This window comes from Pinus tabuliformis, chromosome 6 (assembly GCF_031772625.1).
Source record: "Pinus tabuliformis cultivar Carrire ecotype Pingquan chromosome 6, CPIR1, whole genome shotgun sequence".
NCBI lineage: Eukaryota > Viridiplantae > Streptophyta > Pinopsida > Pinales > Pinaceae > Pinus > Pinus tabuliformis.
The window spans coordinates 368,084,321-368,104,609 of record NC_142292.1 but is presented as its reverse complement, the minus strand read 5'-3'; the positions used below and the strand labels follow the sequence as shown (position 1 = coordinate 368,104,609).

The window sequence follows — 20,289 nt, the reverse complement described above, 5'->3', positions numbered from 1 at the left end:
CTTCTTATCACTTAAAACAGTTGACATATTTGTAGGTATGAGCTCAGGTGGAGTTCGTTCACCAACGTTTTTTGTAGGTATGAGCTCAGGTGGAGTTCGTTCACCAACGTTTTTTGAAGATACACCTTTAAGACTCCTTGCTCCAGAAAGATTCACAGAAATTTTTCTTGATGCCATTTTCCTAAAAAAAAAACACATAAATTAGTAAATAAAAAAATTGCTGGGCGGGGCGGGGTGGGCGGGCGGGCCGGGTGGGCTGGGCGGGGCGGGCGTGGCTGGGCGGGGCGGGCGTGGCGGGGCGGGCGGGCTAGGTGGCTGGGCGGGGTGGGCGGGTTGGCTGGGCGGGCGGGCGGGGTGGGCTGGGCGGGGCGGGCGGGGTGGGCCGGGCGGGCCGGGCGGGCCGGGTGGGCTGGGCGGGGCGGGCGGGGCGGGCCGGGTGGGCTGGGAGGGGCGGGCCGGGTGGGGCGGGTGGGCCGGGCAGGGTGGGCGGGCGGGTGGGCGGGGCGGGACGGGCGGGTGGGATGGGCGGGCGGGGCGGGGTGGGTGGGCGGGGCGGGCAGATGGGATGGGCGGGCAGGCGGGTGGGATGGGCGGGGCGGGGTGGGCGGGTGGGATGGGCGGGCGGGCGGGTGGGATGGGCGGGGCGGGACGGGCGGGTGGGATGGGCGGGGCGGGCGGGCCGGCGGTGGGGTGGGCGGGGCGGGCGGGTGGGATGGGCGGGCGGGCGGGGCGGGTGGGATGGGCGGGGCGGGCGGGTGGGATGGGCGGGGCAGGGTGGGGGCGGGCGGGCGGGCGGGTGGGATGGGCGGGGCGGGCGGGGCGGGCGGGAGGGTGGGATGGGCGGGGCGGGTGGGTGGGATGGGCGGGGCGGGCGGTGGGCTGGGCGGGTGGGCGGGTGGGATGGGCGGGGCGGGCGGGGTGGTCTGGACCACCCCGCCCGCCCCGCCCATCCCACCCGCCCACCCCGCCCAGCCCACCCGCCCGCCCCGCCCATCCCCCCCACCCCCCCGCCCCGCCCATCCCACCCGCCCGCCCGCCCCCCCCACCCGCCCCACACCCACCCGGCCCCCCGCCCCGCCCAGCCCACCCCACCCCCGGCCCCCCCCCGCCCCCGCCCAGCCCACCCGCCCACCGCCCGCCCGCCCCACCCAGCCCACCCGCCCCCCCGCCCCCAGCCCACGCCCCCGCCCGCCCCGCCCAGCCACCCCCCCCGCCCGCCCACCCCGCCCCGCCCACCCACCCGCCCAGCCCACCCCGCCCGCAGAGGGCCACCCTCGGGCCGCCCCGCCCCGCCCGAGGGCGGAGCGGGGCGGCCCGGCGGTGGCGCTGCGCGGGCGGCGCCGCCCGCGCAGCGCCACCCCCCGGGCCACCCCGCCCCGCCCGAGGGGAATCGACGCTCCGCCCTCGGGCGGGGCGGGGCGGCCCGGGGTGGCCCTGTGCGGGCGGGGTGGGCTGGCGGGTGGGCTGGGCGGGGCGGGCGGGCGGGTGGGCTGGCGGGGTGGGCGGGGCGGGCGGCCGGGTGGGCGGGGTGGGCGGGGGGGGTGAGTGGAGCGGGGCGGGCTGGGCTGGGTGGGCGGGGCGGGGGGCGGGTGGGATGGGCGGGGCGGGGCGGGCGGGTGGGATGGGCGGGGCGGGCGGTGGCTGGCGGGTGGTGGGGCGGGTGCGATGGGCGGGCCGGGTGGGTGGGGCGGGCGGGGTGGGCGGTGGATGGCGGGTGGGGGGGCGGGCGGGTGGGCTGGGCGGGGTGGGCGGGGCGGGCGGGGTGGTCTGGCGGGGCGGGCGGGTGGGATGGGCGGTGGGCGGGCGGGCGGGATGGGCTGGGTGGGCGGGCGGGTGGGATGGCGGTGGGCGGGCCGGTGGGCGGGGTGGGCGGGGCGGGCCGGTGTGGGCGGGGTGGGCGGGGCGGGCCGGTGGGCGGGTGGGATGGGGGGCGGGGCGGGGGCGGGCGGGTGGGATGGGCGGGGTGGGGCGGGTGGGCGGGGCGGGGCGGCGGGTGGGATGGGCGGGCGGGCGGGTGGGCTGGGCGGGGTGTCTGGACCACCCCGCCCGCCCCCCCATCCCACCCCCCACCCCGCCCAGCCCACCCGCCCGCCCCGCCCCGCCCACCCCGGGTGGGCGGTGGGCGGGGCGGGCGGGCGGGTGGGCGGGCGGGGTGGGCAGGTGGGATGGGCGGGGCGGGCGGGGTGGTCGGGACCACCCCGCCCGCCCCGCCCATCCCACCCGCCCCACCCCGCCCACCCACCCGCCCGCCCCGCCCCGCCCACCCCGCCCGCGCCGCCCGCCCACCCGGCCCCGCCCACCCGCCCACCCCGCCCATCCCCCGGCCCGCCCCATCCCACCCCCGCCGCCCCGCCCATCCCACCCTCCCACCCCCGCCAGTCCCACCCGCCCACCCCGCCCGCCCCGCCCATCCCACCCGCCCCGCCCGCCCGCCCCGCCCAGCCCACCCGCCCGCCCGGCCGGCCCGCCCAGCCCACCCGCCCGCCCGCCCCACCCAGCCCACCCGGCCTGCCCAGCCCACCCGGCCCGCCCGCCCCGCCCAGCCCACCCGGCCCGCCCGCCCCGCCCAGCCCGATTCACTGTTACCGATTCACCATGTGGTATAAAAAAAAAATTTGGCTTGGAAAATTTTTTAATTTAAAAAAAAATATATTTTTCATTAACGTAATTTAATATGAAAATTTCGAAAAAATAATTGTACTTGCCTTTCAATTGCGACAATTCTTCGTTGTATATATTGTTGATAGCAATATCGCTGCTCCACAAATTCACGAGTCTTTCAAGGAATTTCAGAAAACCTAGATGTGAGGCGAGTAATAGTGATAGCGAAATTTATTATATAAGTGAAATTACGAAGATGTTTTTCCATACGATTAATGTGGGATAATTTGTTTTACATTATTATAGAGAGAATATTGTAGAGTTGTTTTACAACGGATTGAATGTGGGATTAATATGTTTGAGAATATATTATAAAAATTAGAAAAAAAAGAAATTGTTAAGTAAATATGATATACTTTAACTATTAGAATAATTAATGTACAAGTTGTGATTCACAATTTGAATTTTAGTGATTTATTTCATAAAAATAAATTAGTTTATGTTTTTCAATCAATTGTAGAATAAAATAATAAAGGTAAATAAATCTAACAAACTTTTGGAGGGAAATATTTTCGCGAAAATTTTTGGAGGGAATAACTTTGGAGGGAATATTTCATTCTTTAAGCTATATAATACTCTCAGGAGACTCCATTTGTGTCATTCAACATTTTCTATTTGAAAGTGATGGATTGCTCTGATGGTGAAGTTTCGGTTTATACACCATCAACATCTTCATCGCGTAACAACTCTATTCATATTGATGAATATAGTGGGAATCCTTCCACTATGAATAGAAAGTCAATTCTTCCACTTAGTCCCGATTCTAAGGACTACGAGAGCAACACTGATGAAAGAGGGGATGGAGAATTTAAAGAGTCACAGATTCCACTTAGTCCAAATTCTAAGGACTATGAAAGCAGCGGTGATGAGGAGCATGATGGTGAAGTTCAAAAGAATGGGGTGTCACAATGTCCGCTTAGTCCTAATTCTGAGGACTATGAGAGTAGCAGTTTTGAAGAATGTGATGGTGAAGTTCAAAAGAATGGAGGGTCACGATGTCCACTTAGTCCTAATTCTGAAGACTATGAGAGCAGCAGTTTTGAGGTGCATGATGGAAAATTTCAAATAATGGAGTGTCAAAGTGTCCACTTAGTCCTAATTCTAAGGACTATGAGAGCAGCAGTGATGATGAGCATGATGATGAATTTCAAAAGTATGGATTGTCACAGTGTCCAGTTAGTCCTGATTCTAAGGACTATGAGAGCAGCGGTGATGAAGCGCGGGATGATAATTTTCAAAAGATTGGAGTATCACAATGTCCTCTTAGTCCTAATTCTATGGACTATGAGAGCAGCGGTGATGAAGCGCGGGATGATGATTTTCAAAAGATTGGAGTATCACAATGTCCTCTTACTCCTAATTCTAAGGACTATGAGAGCAGCGGTGATGAAGCGCGGGATGATAATTTTCAAAAGATTGGAGTATCACAATGTCCTCTTAGTCCTAATTCTATGGACTATGAGAGCAGCGGTGATGATGATTTTCAAAAGATTGGAGTATCACAATGTCCTCTTACTCCTAATTCTAAGGACTATGAGAGCAGCGGTGATGAAGCGCGGGATGATGATTTTCAAAAGATTGGAGTATCACAATGTCCTCTTAGTCCTAATTCTAAGGACTATGAGAGCAGCGGTGATGAAGCACGGGATGATGATTTTCAAAAGATTGGATTATCACAATGTCCTCTTAGTCCTAATTCTAAGGACTATGAGAGCAACGGATGATGAAGCAAGAGGATGATGATTTTCAAAAGATTGGAGTATCACAATGTCCTCTTAGTCCTGATTCTAAGGACTATGAGAGCAGCGGTGATGAAGCGCAGGATGATGATTCTCAAAACATTGGAGTATCACAATGTCCTCTTAGTCCTGATTCTAAGGACTATGAGAGCAACAGTGATGAAGAACAGGATGATGCAGTTTGTCCTAATTCTAATCAGTATAAAGGTAGCAGTGACAAAGGACAGGATGTAGCATCTTCAATAAGTAAACAGCCACATTTTCAACATAGTCCTAATTCTATGGACTATGAGAGCAGCACTGACAATGTACATGAGGAAGAATATCCATTAAACATCGAGTCAGATTTTCCATTTAGTCTGAATTCTAAGGACTATGATAGTAGCACTGAAGAAGGGGAAGATGAAGGGTATCCTCTCAGTCAAAATTTGAAAATCAGAGCAGATCATAGTGTGGATAACGTTCCTCTTAATGATGAAAGTCCTTATAAAAATGAAGATCCAATGATGGAGATGTTGCCAAGAAATATTGTATCAAGGAGTAGGAGTAGACCTTTTCGTATCAATGCAAGCTATTCTAGTTATACAAGGGGTAGAGCAGAATATCTGACGAGAAGAAGTTCTATCAGCGCTCTCATTTCAACTGAATGTTGCCAAAAAAATTGCTTGAAACGTATGGATTTCACATTTGCATTAGAAAGCAGGAAGAGATATTTGTCAATGAATAAAAGAATGCAAAACTCATATTTAGTTGGCTGCATGCAATCTACATTGTCAGGTTATGATTATCATATTAGGAATTTTTTATTGTGTAGAAAAGCTTTCAAAATGTTTCATTCACTTGGGAATTTTCGTCTCTCGAGAATTCAAGAAAATTTGGAAAAGGATCCCACATTTTATTCAGAAGTACGTTATAAAAGACAGTTTGGGCCATTATCAAATACTGCAATGTCATGGATGAAAGATTTCTTTTCAAAGCATGGAGAGTGTATGCCAAATAGAGAGACAATACATATTCCAGATAATTTTTCAAGACGAGAAATCTACAACTTATACAAAGAATATGCAGAAAGTGCTGAGGGACAGGGCCACTTTATTACATATCAATATTTTGTGAAGCTATGGAAGAAAGAATTCAATAATGTTCGTATTCCTAAGAAGACAAGGATGGGGATTTGCAGTACATGTGCTTCTCTTAAATAAAAAAGGGACAAATGTGAAGGCTCAGAAAGAGGTAAGTGTTCATAACTTTTACTTTTAAAATTGTATAGTCATCAACTATGAAAACATATTTCTTAATGAATTTCTTTTATGTTGTGTAGATTTAATTGTCAAAGAACTTCAGGAGCATCGCGAACAACAAACAAATGAAAGGAAGAAGTTGTACAAGCATCGAAAGAAGTGTTATGATAATCCAAATAAATAGTTGGGTTTGATAATTGATGGTATGGACCAGAAGAAAACACTTTTACCACATTTTGTTCGCACACCCAAAAATCTACAAGAGGAAAATTTTATTCAGTTTCACTTGGTCGGTTGTATGGTCTTCAATGGGAAAATGTTGCCAAGGGTGTACTTCACAGCTCCAAATATTCATAATGATGCAAATCTGACCATAACCATAATTCATGATGTCATTTCTCATTGGTCTGGTAATCTTCCTGAAGTTTTGTATCTACAATTGGACAACACTTGCCGTGAAAACAAAAATCAGATTGTTTTTGGGTATCTGAACATGCTTGTTGAATTGAGAATTTTTCAAAAGGTAAAGGTTGGTTTCCTTCTTGTTGGGCACACTCATGACCATATTGATCAGATGTTCAGTCGTTTTTCAGTCACATTGAGGAGGAAGGAAGTTGGGAGCTTGCCATCACTAATTGAATGTATTAAGAAATCATACATGCCAGAGCCTGCTTTTAAAGTGTTGGAAGAAACTGTTGACATGCGAAGGTTTATTCTGGGATAATATGGTGAGGGGAAATGCATTGAACAACTTAATGACATTAGCTTCCAACATCAATTTCGTATCAAAAAAATTGATGGGAAAACACTAATATGGGGCAAGAAGTATTCAACTACTACAGAGTGGGCACCGTCATCAGGATTGCAATTTTTGAAGTTCATTCCAGATCATCCAATATTTGCATCAAAAATATTGTCATTACAATCAGTTGGTGAAGTTCAAAATGCACGTAGACAGAACAGGGCTATAAATTATTCTGATTGCCTGGAAGAAATTAAAAAATGTATTAGATATACATATGAGTACTTTGACATTGCTGATTCAGTTTGGTGGGAGTCGTTTTTCAATAATCAAAGTTATCTCATTTCGACAACAATAAATGAAGATATACCTTTGAAAAATCCATTTATTTGGCCACAAAATGTGTCGAATGAACATGAGGAAGTAAACATTGTTGAACAACAACAATCTCAGGGTATTATTAATTCTTCACAGGCAGAGGAAAGAGAGATGTATATAGGTTCCAGAAGATCTCGTGCACAACGTGAAGCCATGGAAGACCTTTATAGGGGTTCAGTACAGGATATTAAGGAGGGTTGCATGATTGCAGTGCTAGCAGATGGAGATCCTAATGGCCATCCATTTTGGGTTGCTAAAGTTTTAAAGGTCTTTACAGAAAATGAGGATGTTACAGGTGTTGAAGTACATTGGTATGCCACAAATACACACCCATTCAATGGTGTGTATAAGCCAGAGATGGTAGTTGACAAAAAAAATGGTGGAAAAAGAAAAGAAAGGGTACAAATATAAATCGCCGCCGCACAGACATATTACAATTGAAGGATGTTGACATACTTGTTTATGACTTCAATTTAACAAAGAGAGGAACTCTTCGCTTCAAGACGACAGAGATTCTGAAAAGGTTGTTACCAGAAGGAACAGTGTTGACATGGGACTCTGCTGAAACCAGTCGTAGATCTAGAAGACTTTTGAAACCTGGAATCTTGGGCATGCATGTGGACTTAGATGGGGCACTAGTTGATGACAGAGAAGAATATGGAACATCTTCGTCAGCATCCAGTCACTCATCTGAAGATGTGAATTCTGATGGTGTGCAAGAAAATATGAGTGATTTTGAATAATTGTTTAAGACATTTTATATAACTGATGTATGCATCGTATCTTCAAATAAAATGGATGTTTTCCATATTTTGTTAAATGAGAAGTTATGAAGCATTTTTATGTTGTTGGATTATGTCTTAAGTATGATAAATCTTATTGTTTAAATATCTACAATGCAATATCAAATTAGAGATATAATGTCTCTTTTATTCAGTGTACAAATAAAGACTTTTGAATTCATTCAGTGAAATAATTTGTTCATAATGTCATGTTTTTTTAGTTTTGTGGTTGAAAACATGTTAAATTTATACTTAAGAAAGAAAAATGATATTCTACCAGAAACATTAATGTGTTTTTCCTTAAAAGTTAACTTTGTTTGAGACATAAAAAATTGGTTTTATTAGCATTGTTTAAAAAGTATGAAAATTGACCCTAAAAAAAAAAATCATTATTCCAGTATCAACACTTTTTTTCTGAAGCTATATTTTGCAGGAAAATTTCGTAGAAAATTTCGTAGTCACTACCATTTTTAAAACAACCGCAAAATTGACACCTAAAAAAAAAAAACATCGTTCCAGTATACACACTTTTCGTTTTGAGCACTGTTTTTGTGGTTTTTTTGGGGTTTTTGGGCCAGAGTTCTCGTTTTGAGTTTATAGTTCCCATTTCAAAGTTTACATTGTTACTAATGAAATTCAATCCCCACTGCAAGAAAGGGGCTTCTACTGAAATTGGGACAAGGGGAAGTGTTACTAGTCTTTGTTTCCCTACAAATATTTGACATGGGATACAACTCCTCACCTTTTCTCCAAACTATGCAAAACATTTTGGCCAATAGAAACCTGCTCTCATTATCTTATATGCATCTTCCATCCAAGCATAATTCCCCCCACAAATTCCTTCATGAAACTGCTCAATTACTCCATTTGTTTCACTCTCGGTCAAACATAGTAAGAGGATATTTAAATGATCCTTCCAATACAATTTTTCATTTAGTATACAATATTTGATTATGAGGGATGTATATTGATTCTTCGTGAAGTCAAGAGGGTATTCAAATCATGTAAAAAATGCACTATATCTTTGTACCAATCTGATAGTAAAAAAATTTCATCAATGTGTAAAGGAAGAGGAATAGGAACCACACTAGAAGAAGGTTATTATGGATTCTTCTCACCTAAAATCTGAGAAGGTTCTTGTGGATTTTTCTCACCTGAAATCCGCAAAGGTTCTTGTGGATTCTTCTCAGCTGAAATCTGAGAAGGTTCTTGTGGATTTTTCTCACCTAAAATCTGCGAAGGTTCTTGTGGGTTCTCCTCACTTGAAATCTGAGAAGGTTCTTGTGGATTCTTGTCACCTAAAGTTTGCATGATAGTATTAATACCAAGGATTTTGCAGTTTGATTTAGCTAATAGTTTAGCTAAACCCTGTCCTTTCACCAAATTTGTAGGTATGATGTCTAAATCAAACTCAAGTATCTTTGAAATCCATCTTCCCCTCTTTCCATCAATATCAGGTCAAGTAAACATTGTTTTTATTGCAATGTTAGGAACGTAAGAAATTATAGGAGAGTGTAAAACATAAATCCTAAATGCTTTCAAAGCTTGTACCAAGGTGTAAGCTTGTTTCTCTATGATGTCATATCTCAGTTCAACATCTCTCATAACATTACTAAAGAAGGCAATTGTTTGTTCATGTTGATCATCATTTCTTTGCAATAAAACAACCACTATAGTGGTATCTGAGGCAAAGGGGAAAATACTAAACAATTTTGTATAATATGGGATGGCTAACATCGGGGCTTCTAAAATTTCCTTTTTGATTTGTGAGAAGCAGTATCTAGCTTGGACAATCCATTTAAATTTATTTTCCTTTTTGAGCATGTTAGTAGTATCTTTCACAATTTCCATAGAATTACGTATAAACCTCATTAAAAAATTTATTTTCCCTAAGAATGACTGAATCACTTTTTTATTTCTAGCAAAACTAATTACCTAAAGTGATGAAACTCTTTTAGGATCAATTATAACTCCTTATTTTAAAATTATGCGTCCCAACAATCGTCATTCAGTGACTTCTTAGGATTAAGAGAAATCCCAAATTTTGTGCATCTTTCAAAAAAAATTTCTCAAGTGTTCACTGTGTTTAGCATCAGAATCAGAAAACACTGTCAAATCATCAAGGTAAATGACTATGAATTTATTTACCTCACCAACAAATTCCAGATCCATGTCCCTTTGAAATGTTTCTCCAGCATTGATTAAACCAAATGGCACTTGGCATACATGAAAGTGCCCTAAGGAGTTGTGAATGACATATTCTCTCTATCTTCTTGACTAACCAGAATCTAGTTGCATCCATAAAAACCATCTAACATAGATATCTTATTAGAACCTGATACTCTTTGAAGCAATTAGGCCATTTTTGGTAATAGATAATTATCTTTCAGGGATAATTTGTTTAAGTTCCCAAACTCAACACACTGTCTAATTCCCCCATTTTTCTTCCTAATAGGTACCAGATTAGCTATCCATTTAGAGTATCTTAAGGGAACAATTATTTTAGCATCCAACAATTTTCTTACTTCTTTATCAATAATATGAAGTAAGACTGTGTTAATTCTTCTTAATTTTTGTTGAAATGGATTAGCTTCTGGTTTGAGAGGAATTTTGTGCTCAATAATAATTGTGTCATAGGTTTTCAAGTCTTCATATGACCGTGCAAACACATATTTGTATTTATTAAACAAGCATACATATTTTTCTTTTATGTCCCGAGGAAAAGAAGATGATATTTTGACATTTCTGATTTCTTCTGTAGTGCCAATATTACAATCCCGTACATCTTGTTGGCTTATAGGGGCATGACCTTGGTTCAAGGATGATTTAACCAAACAAATCCCAGTACTATTGGCCCTTTTGGCAATAGTCCGTGGAGTGTGGACTGAGGTCTCACTCGAAGTAGTATGGGAGGGCGCTAGAACTAGGTTTCCACACCCTAGAGATATCTGATGGTTTTTCAGTGGTCTGCAGATTTTCCCTGCACATGTCGCTACATGCACCTATCAGTACCTCGTAGCCTGCAATGCTACCTTCATGTAGCCTTGCTTGTGGTGCGATCTGTGTTGTTACCCAAGTTCCTTACTGTTAACCCAATATTATTCAATTACTTAACTTATCTGTATGAGCCCAATTAAACTTAATAGTTTTCAATATTCATATAAGTGTGTGCGATAAACAAAACAATATAAATGCATAGAAGGTAATACAAAAGTAGATACATAGTATTTGGAATCAAAATTCTCTTTATTATTCTTCTTCTTGGGTTACAAACTTGACTTTGCCCTGCGCACTTAGCTGCGGACTCTACTAGGCCTCTGTGCACTCAACTGCAGAGCCTCTTCCTATTACTATGACCCAAGACATTTAGACCTTTTCTCGATGCTCGCTATCTTCTAGACTCTATTCCTTTTCCTCTATCTCTGTCTTCTTTACAACTTAGAGCCTCGCTCTATTTATACAACCCCATGGTCCGTAGACCATGGGTAGGACGACATGACATTGCATTACATTACAAAACTTAAGGCGGACAACCCTATGACTCAATGTACCTTTTGCACTCCGCGCCCGCAATTCGTGGAGTCTTACAACATATTTGACCAAAACTTGGGCTTTGGGCCCCAAAACATGCTGTGGGGGGATTCCATTCCCAACAGGCCCACAACACAAACATCATGACTCACACTCGAGTCACTCTGTTGGTGTGGCAATCTTGGTGCGAGTCCCTCCAACTAGTTCCGAACGGCCTGAATATCTACAACACATTGCGTTGCTGCCTGCTGAACTTTCTGCATTCTTGCTTCTGAACCCTCTGTGTCTGAATTGTGTCCTTGCCTCTGTATTAGCCTCTACTGCATATGTTTATAGTCTTGCGCCCTTGTTTGGCTCCTCAGGTTGCAAAGACTGTGCTTTGGCCGGTTAGTCAGATAGCCGGCCCACCCATGTAGGGCTTCAAGCGAGTGGCGTTTACTTTGCCTAGGAAGGGTTCTCCATTTAGTTTGACTAGCTGGACCGTGCCTCAATCTGGGACCTCCTTAACCATGTATGGTCCCAGCCAGTGCATTCTGAATTTTCTCGTAAATTTTTCAAACTTACTATCATACAGCAACACTAAGTCATTTACCTTGAAGGTGCGCAACTTGATATGGCAATCATGCCAGGCCTTTTCACACTGCTTTTGTATCTACTGATGAAATCTAGCCAGAAACCATTCTTCCTCAAGTTCTTCTAATTGCATGAGCCTTTCTTCCAGAGCTTCGTGGTTCATCATGCCTGTGAGTGCTACTCTTCACAAACTAGGTACGATGTATTCCATTGGCATGACATATTCCGTACCATAGACTAACTGGAAAGTTGTCTGTCTCGTCAATTTCTTGCACGTTGTCCTATAAGCCCATAGTACAATAGGTACGCACAGTTCCCAGTCATTTCGCTGTCCGTTGCACACTTTGGTCAGCGCAGTCTCCAGTATTTTGTTGAATTCCTTTACTGTCCCATTAGCTTGTGGATGGTACAATGTACTTTTCTAATGATACACCTGGAACTCTTCTGTGAGCGTGTTGATGGTTTCATTCAGGAAATGTTTTCTATGATCACTCATTAAGATTTTTGGACAGCCAAATCGGGTCAACACGTTTTCGAACAAAAACTTTGCAGCCGTAGCGGCCGTGCAATCTTTGACCATCTGCGCTTTCACCCATCGTGTCAGGTACTATGTCACGGTGATGATGTAGCGCACGCCCATCCTTCCCCGAGGTTTGATCGATCCCACAAAGTAGATTGCCCATTTTTCAAACTGTTGTAGTGTCATTTGTGGATTTAATGGCATCTCATCCCTCCATCATGGTTTTCCAGTCCTTTGACATATATTGCAGGCCTTACAGTGCGCTTTTGAATCCTGGTGCAAGGTTAACGACCATAACCCTGCGTGAAGAATCTTCTACGTGGTTGTGCATCCTGCATAGTGTCCTCCTGTAGTGCCCCCATGTGCTTTCGCGAGGATCTAACCTCGTTCAAATTCAGGTACGTATCTTTGCAATATCTCATCATTGCCCATTTTGTACAGGTGCCCCGTGATGACAGAAAAGTCCACCGCGCGCACCACCAATTCCTTTTTCTGCTAGACTGAGTATTCCTTTGGCGTAGTCCCTGCTGTTATAAAATGGATTATATGTTCGAAGTGTCCATCCATGATGCATACTGCAAAGAGCTGTGCATCAGGTAGTCCCTCCAAATTCGTTGGTTCCTCGTCCGTCTCAATTCGTGACAAGTGATCTGGTTCTCTGTTCAGGCGTTCCGTCTTGACTATGACCTCAAAATCATATTCTTGGAATAGTAAGAGCCATCGGCAGATGCTCCTGCCCAACACAGGCTTATTCACTAGGTATTTCAACGCGGAATGGTCTGTATAAATCTTGAAATGTCCTTCGAGTAAATAGTGTCTGTATTTTTGGAGCATGTATACCATCGCTAAACCCTCGTGCTCGATGGTGGAATAGTTCTTTTCTGCTTTGGACAATCTTCGACTTGCAAATGCGACCGGGTGATCCACACCCTCTACACCCTCCTGTGTGAGTACGACTCCCAACGCAATACATGACGCAAAAACATGTACATGAAATTCCACATCCCATTTTGGGAAGACCAGAATTGGAGCGGAGGCCAATTTCCCCTTTAGGACATCCAAACTCTTCATGCAATCATCATTCCAACAATATGTAACATCCTTTTTCAATGGTTTTTCCATCGGCGCTGTTATTTGGGCATAAGTTTTGATGAACTTCCTATAGTATCTGGTGTGTCCCAAAGTAGCGTGCAGTTGTTTAACACTTCGCGGTGCTTCCAAATTTAGAATAAAAGCAATCTTTGCAGGGTCCACCATCAGTCCTTGTTTACAGACCACATGTCCCAGCAGGTTTCCAAAGGAAACAAGGAATGTGCACTTCTTAAGGTTCATCGCAATCTGGTGTCGGTGGTAAGTAACCAGCATCAAGAGTAACCTTGCTACATGGTGCTTAACTAATCCAAAGACAGTCCAATCATCTAGATAGACCTCCAAGAACTTTTGGATGTATTCTTTGAATGCAGCCACAACGATGCGCGAAAAGATGGCTGGCGCATTCTTCAGTCCAAACGACAAAATGGTGTATTGAAAACAACCCCATTCTGTTGCGAAGGTCATTTTTCTCCTATCTTTTGGCACGATTTTGATCTGATGGTACCCTTAGAACCCATCCATGAATGAGTATGCTTCCTGACCACCAACATTCTCTAGTACTTCATCTGTGAATCGTGTCAGGAATGGATCGTGTACATAGGCATTGTTCAGCTTCCTGAGGTCCACACATATTCTTATTTCACCCTTCTGCTTTTTCTTCTGTACTACGATAGGATTCACCCAGTTGGATTCTTCCACTGGCTCAACAATTTCGGCTATGAGCATTTTGTCTAATTAGTCGCGGACCTTTTCTTTATATTTTTTATTCAAGTGGTAAGGGCACTGCTTAACTGGCTTAGCATCAGGTTTCAGGGTGATATTCATCATCCCTAAGTCACCAACGATCCCTTTTAAATCCGTAATTTTGGTTGGGAACAAGTCTTGGTTTTCACGAAGTAACTCAGTGACCTTATCCACCATGGCATCGTCCCAATAGTCCCCAAGTGATGCGTACTTCAGCTCCGCCTCCGTTCCAATGTTTACTTGCTTTGTTTTTAGTGGTGTGGTGATGTCGGGATCCTCAATTGATGGTCCTCGAATCTCGCGACAACCTTCTGTTTCTGGAATGTTAATATTTTGTGGGTCCTCATCCTCCTCCTCAACATTTACGTTGTAACACTCTAGCGCGCAGCTCAGCTATGTCGCCCATTCTGGTTGAAGTAGTTCCATTGGATCTTGGGGTATTTTGAAGATAGCTACTTTTACTTCCTGTAGTGCATTGTCAACAATATCCCACCAACAATCTTCAAATGTGAAAGTTAACAAAAATCTCTTGTGCAAGACATCCCATTTGCTCATATCATGGCGGAGCTCCATCTCAGTATACCAATTCATGGGTATGACATTCAAGGTATGATAGAATAAATGTACCCATTCAAGCTGCGGCTCTTCCCCATAGACCTTACTCCATTTAGCGAGGTGTGTACGTGGATCATCCCATCCGTCATATTTATCTACTGATCATATCTGCGGTTTCCCAAATCGTAGGCGCATCATCCTTCTACATCCGTGCCAGTCCTCAAAACTTCTCTGATGTGTACCCCACCACCTTGCGAGCGTTGCGCGCAGTGCCCATTTAAGAGCAAAAACCACTGTTGTTTTGGTACTGCAATTTCAAATTTGTTCAGGAATTCATCCACCGCTATCAACCCGTCATACATAGGCAGGTCCCTTACCTTGTTGTCCTGCAGCGCAATGATCTAACCATCATGTTGCAATTAAGCGTTGTTACTTCTTGCAGCCGATTATGCTAGCGCTCTATTTCCTCGTTTGAATCTGAAGTGTAGGAGCTTTCCTGCTCCCACGAAATCCTACCATATGCAGTCGTATTTACCCAATCCTATTCTCGCGCAGTTGTCTTGTAGATGAAATTGAGATCGTCATCACTATCATTCTTGCACATTGGTTCAGTGTATCGCGCTCCTTCAGCTGGATCTAGCAGTACTACTAAGCATAGTGAATTTTTCTCAAAAATAATTTTGCGCTTCTTCAGATTTATGACTCCATTCATATCGGTGGCCCAGTCTATTCCTAGCAGCGCGGGATAGGGATTGCTGTCATCGAAAATCCCTATTACTTCAAAATCTGCCTGCATTCTCGCACCTTCAATATCCATCGTTACCCCTTGCAATATTTCCATGGGAAAGATCTTCTGTTGGTTCGCCATTCGCAACTGAATAGGAGACCATTGTAGCACTGGTTTGCCCATGCATTCCCATGTTTTTTTCGACAGTACATTCACATCCAATCCGAGATCGAGGATTACCTGATCCATTTCATATTCGCTGATTTGTGCAGTCAACCTCATTTCCTTTCTTGTGTGCAATGCATGCTTTCAAAGTTTCCAGACCACGTGTGGTTCTCCTGACCCCACGCACCTAGTGATAAGTTCATGTAGTCCTTTTACTGCCTTGCTATCGCGTAGCAGTTTCATGCATGTCTCCAGAAAGGTAGTGAGCATTGAAGGATCCATCCCTGGTTCTAGTTAATCCTTACTACTTGTTACAGATTTATTTGGGCACATCAACCCCAACTTAAATGTCGATGTTATTAGGGTTCATCAACCCCTAATATAGTAGTTTCAAACCCTAAAGAACTTAATCATCTGAATGCCTTACTCCCAAATAATTTCCATCACAAAATTCATCCAAAAGTGTCTCTAAAGAGATCATTGCAGGAAGCCCTTCATTAGGGTGCAATGCATTGCAGGTGCCACATTGACTAAGTGATATGCATCACACGTAGGTCTTCTTTAGCCTACAATGAGCGAACTTGGGCAAAATTCCGTGAAGGATTGAAAATTCCCATCCATGGGAAACTTCTAGAAGCTTCTCAAGTGCCACAGTTCGCCCAAGGATGACAAAAGGAATTAGGGAAAATCTCCTATATCCCTCTTTCATGGAACCAATTTCTAAAAATGGAAAGGCATTCATCATCATCATTGATGATCCAACCTCCTTCACTTGTGTATAAATAGATTACTCATCCAAGAGATCTGGAGGCTGAATAGTTCTAAGTTGTAAAGAGATGCTGATGGTTTTAGTATTGAGTCTAGGTATTGTGGTAATGTTGGAATGTCTTGCTATTCATGAGGTGAAGAAGGTTTAAAGTTGGAAGGATGACACTAAATCGAACTCATGGGTTGTAATCCTTCTTTCTATCGATAAATCTTTTCGATATTTTTCCCTTATGTTTGTGTAATCCGTCAATACATTCATATGTTTATTATACTTTTGATTCTATGTTATTTATGAATAGTAGATCATTATGCTTTGAGAGGTCTTTGTTTCTGTGATTTCACAGGTACTTTCCAAGCGAGTTAAGTAGAGAAAGGAGTAGCGAGATCGGTCAAGGGAAAAAGGGATCAAGCGAGGAATCAAGTGGAAGTTGTAGGTTGGGTCCTCATAGTCTTTCTCTTATCTGTTTTTCATAGGAAAAGTGGTGAATTGTTTTAACTATTGTTTCTAGGTTAGCTACCAAACCTAGAGGGTTAGCATTTTTTCGAAACACTAATTATTCCCGAAACAAATTGGCGACTCTGTTGGGGAGATTTTTTTTTCCCTTTTTGGTAGCTTTGTAGCCTCTTAGAACTTTCCACTACACTTTACTTGCTGTTGTTTATTAAGTCAAGCTTAATCCACTGAAAATTGAATCAAATTTGAGCCAAAAACACCTTCAAGATCACTCACTGTAATCATCGCATTGTCCTTAACTGAGACCTGCTATGCATTGCAGTTTCTGCATGGACACAGTGCTATGCATCGCACTATCTATCACCATAGCCTACGCTGATTTATTGAAGATCAGTGTTCCCATCTAGGAACTGAAGTTTTTGACCAGTTTCATCTTTGATTTAGTTGCTTGCTGAACATGAATCATGTCTCATCTCTGAAACCAACCTTCAGCTCTTTAGTTCGGCCCTATTTAGAGTAGGATTGGTGAATGTTTTTATGTATTTGTTCTGTCATTTGCAATCCACTATAAAAAAGAAGTGGTGATCGATTATCGTTTCGATAGAAAAGTGTCGTAAAGTCCTCATTTTCTTCGAAAAGTGAAGTATCGTAAAGTCCTCCTTCATAGCTGATCGATTAATCTATTTTGTGCATTTGATTTGATTTCATTCAAAGTGTTGAAAAGTTTCATTTCTTCAAACTTGAAAGTGTCGTTCAATCTTCCTTTCTCTTTTAGAAGAAAATCGTTGTAAATCACCATTTTTTATGAAACATTCTAAATCATTTGTGCATTAGTTTTTCTTATTGTATCACCCACATTAAGAGGGACTGAAAAAAAATACATGCATTTGCATTTTAGAAGTTTTATTTTGTGTGCTTAAAGGAATGGTTTAGGGAATTGCATTAGTTTGTGCTCTTTGTTGTTTGTTCAAAAGTACTTCTATGCTATATCCTTTATAGTTTGAATTTTCATTTTTGAAAATAAACAAAATGAGTGCTTATCATTCTAGTTGCATTTTTAGAAATTTCAGAACACATTTCGTGGTGAACCTTCAAAGGAAAATTTCCAAGCAAGATCAAATTAAAATAAACTTCAATTAATCTAACAATGCTTTGGAACTTAACGCAAAACATCTAGAGGTCTAGGCTAGAGACATGTTCCGACGTCTTTAAACCTAGTGGCTGTCGTTTTCACTGAAGGTTGGGTGATTCCTCCTCTTTGATCCGATAAGTGCTAGTATGGACTTGTGCTCCCTGTACCGTTGCGTATATAGTGGGAGACCCCAATAGGTTGAAATCCTTTATCATTAGGAAGCCGAGTATGTCGCCTTACCGATTGCAATGCACTGAACACAACATTCGAGAATATTGACTGTCGTACGTAAAGTCCTTGGTAAGTTCTCTTTCATTTATCACCAAGGTGTATATTGCAGTTTTGCAATTTGTCTGGTAAACCCTCTTGTCTAGAGTCTCCAGAGTAGTCACTTTCGTTCCTTTTTGACACTTTAAAAGTAAAAGGATCATTTGAGCACTTGTCCTTTCATGTTCATTAAAAATCGAAGGCGACTAGAGTCATCTTTTGCTTTTTCTCGATTCCTTAAAACTGAAAAAGTGAAGTTGTGTCCAAGTGTCGTTAAAATTAATTGACCACGAATAACATCCTTATTCCTTAGTTGAGTTTAAGTTGATAAATTAATCCGTAATCATGAAAGAAAGTCAACCCAAACCCCATCGTTCGCGGAGAACAGCGAGTCAACCACCTTTGCCTCCTAAAGTGACACCAATTCAGACAAGGCGGTCTCGTTTAATTGAGTCTACTAAATCAAGAACTTCTAGTTATTCATCTGGGTTATTTGAGACATTTGTTTCAACAACTTTAGAGACTCCATTTACTCCAATTATTTCTGGTACCTCCATTCTTAAAGAGGAAGTTTCACAACTACCTAAGGATATTAGTACTGATCCTAGTGTAGCAGTAACCAAGGTTGGCCAACAATATGTTGATCCTCAATTTGAAATTGTTCAACCAGGAAGTGCTTCTGAACCTGAAACAACTCCATCAAGAGTTGGTCTGGAATCTATCCCAGTTCAAACCAAAGTTACATCTGAACCAAAAGTACAGTAACCTCATTTTGAAATTGTCATTCATTTTCCTGAACATCTGGACTTTGAATTTCAACATTCAGAAGTTGTTACCCCTCCGATATCAATCTCTGTAGAAACTATACTTTCTTCAACACCAGAAATATTTTACGGACTTGACGGTCAACCTCTTCCACGTGATTTGATTGCCATAGAAGAGATAGTAAAGGATTCCACACCTAGCACCCTATTTCACTTTGGAACTGGGATTAATCTTTATCCTGCTACTCCTGATTACTTTGCTTCATCTGCTCCTACTTCTTTGCAAGTTCCCGTCGAATATTTAGGACAACTTTTGGGCCAGTTAACTATGGTTGAACAACCGTCAACATCCAAAAATGTATCATTTGATGCAGCTGCAGCAGAAGCTTCTGTTCTCACCCCCTCGATGTTTTCTACCACACCTAATTCGCACCTATACGGTGAATCATCTATCATGGTTGGTTACCAATCATTGTCTGGAAGCCACTCAGGGGTTGGTTCTGCGCCATGGTTAGCACCCATAAACTCGTCTGGAATTCTACCTGGTTTTTCTCACATGGGAACTCAACAATTTGATCCTGTACATCAGTATCAATTTGGGCAATCTAGTCATCAAAGACCAGTGTATCAATTAAACATTGGATTGCCACTATATGGAGAGCAATATGCTTATTCATCGTTTCCTCCCTTTTCTAGGGGACAACCATATGGTAATTTCCCATAGTATTCAAGTCAAACTAGAGTTAGAGTTTGTCAATGGCAATCATTACTTCCAGATCAACCAAGGCTTGTGTATCCAACACAACCAATGCAAATTGTGTCAAATATTCCTACTACACCTGCTATTACTACTGTGCACAGTCACAAGCTTAATCTATTATATCTCAACCGATACAAACTAATCCTTCTTCCTTGCAACCACAAGTTTCAAGGCAAGAGGTTCAAGTTTCTCAAGTTGTTATACAACAGCCACTTGTTTCTGGAGCTCAAAAACAGCCTCAGGGTAGTATACCTTTATCTGGAATGACCCAGGCGTACACTGGTATAATTGATCCACAACTTGGTCAATCTTTCGTTACTGGCTAGCAACAGTTGGTTCAACAACCGTGGCTGTCGCAATTTCAACAACCTCAATTCCAACAGTCCAAACCCCACTTTGGACTTGGTTCACAAGCTCAAACTAGTTTTCTTCAATATCAAGCTTACTAAGGATCTGGTCAACAAGGCTTTGCAGGTTATGGACAACCACAATTCCAATATGGTTATCAAAAACCACCTTACACTAGTTTTGTCCAATAACCTTACCAAGGTTACCAAATACAGATGCCCTATGCTGGTATGCAAAGACCTATTGCACAGGCGATTCCATCCTATCCTGGGTATGCTCCACCCGACTTGAACCGACAGTTGCCATTCGTAGCAACTTTAGAATCACCATATTTAAACCGGCTCAC

At 44.0% G+C, this 20,289-nt stretch overlaps 1 pseudogene; it reads left to right on the top strand.

The window, feature by feature from the left end:
* The first annotated feature begins 18,416 nt into the window (after positions 1-18,416).
* Positions 18,417-20,289, top strand: part of LOC149258825 (CBS domain-containing protein CBSCBSPB3 pseudogene) — a 119,512-nt pseudogene continuing 117,639 nt past the window's right edge.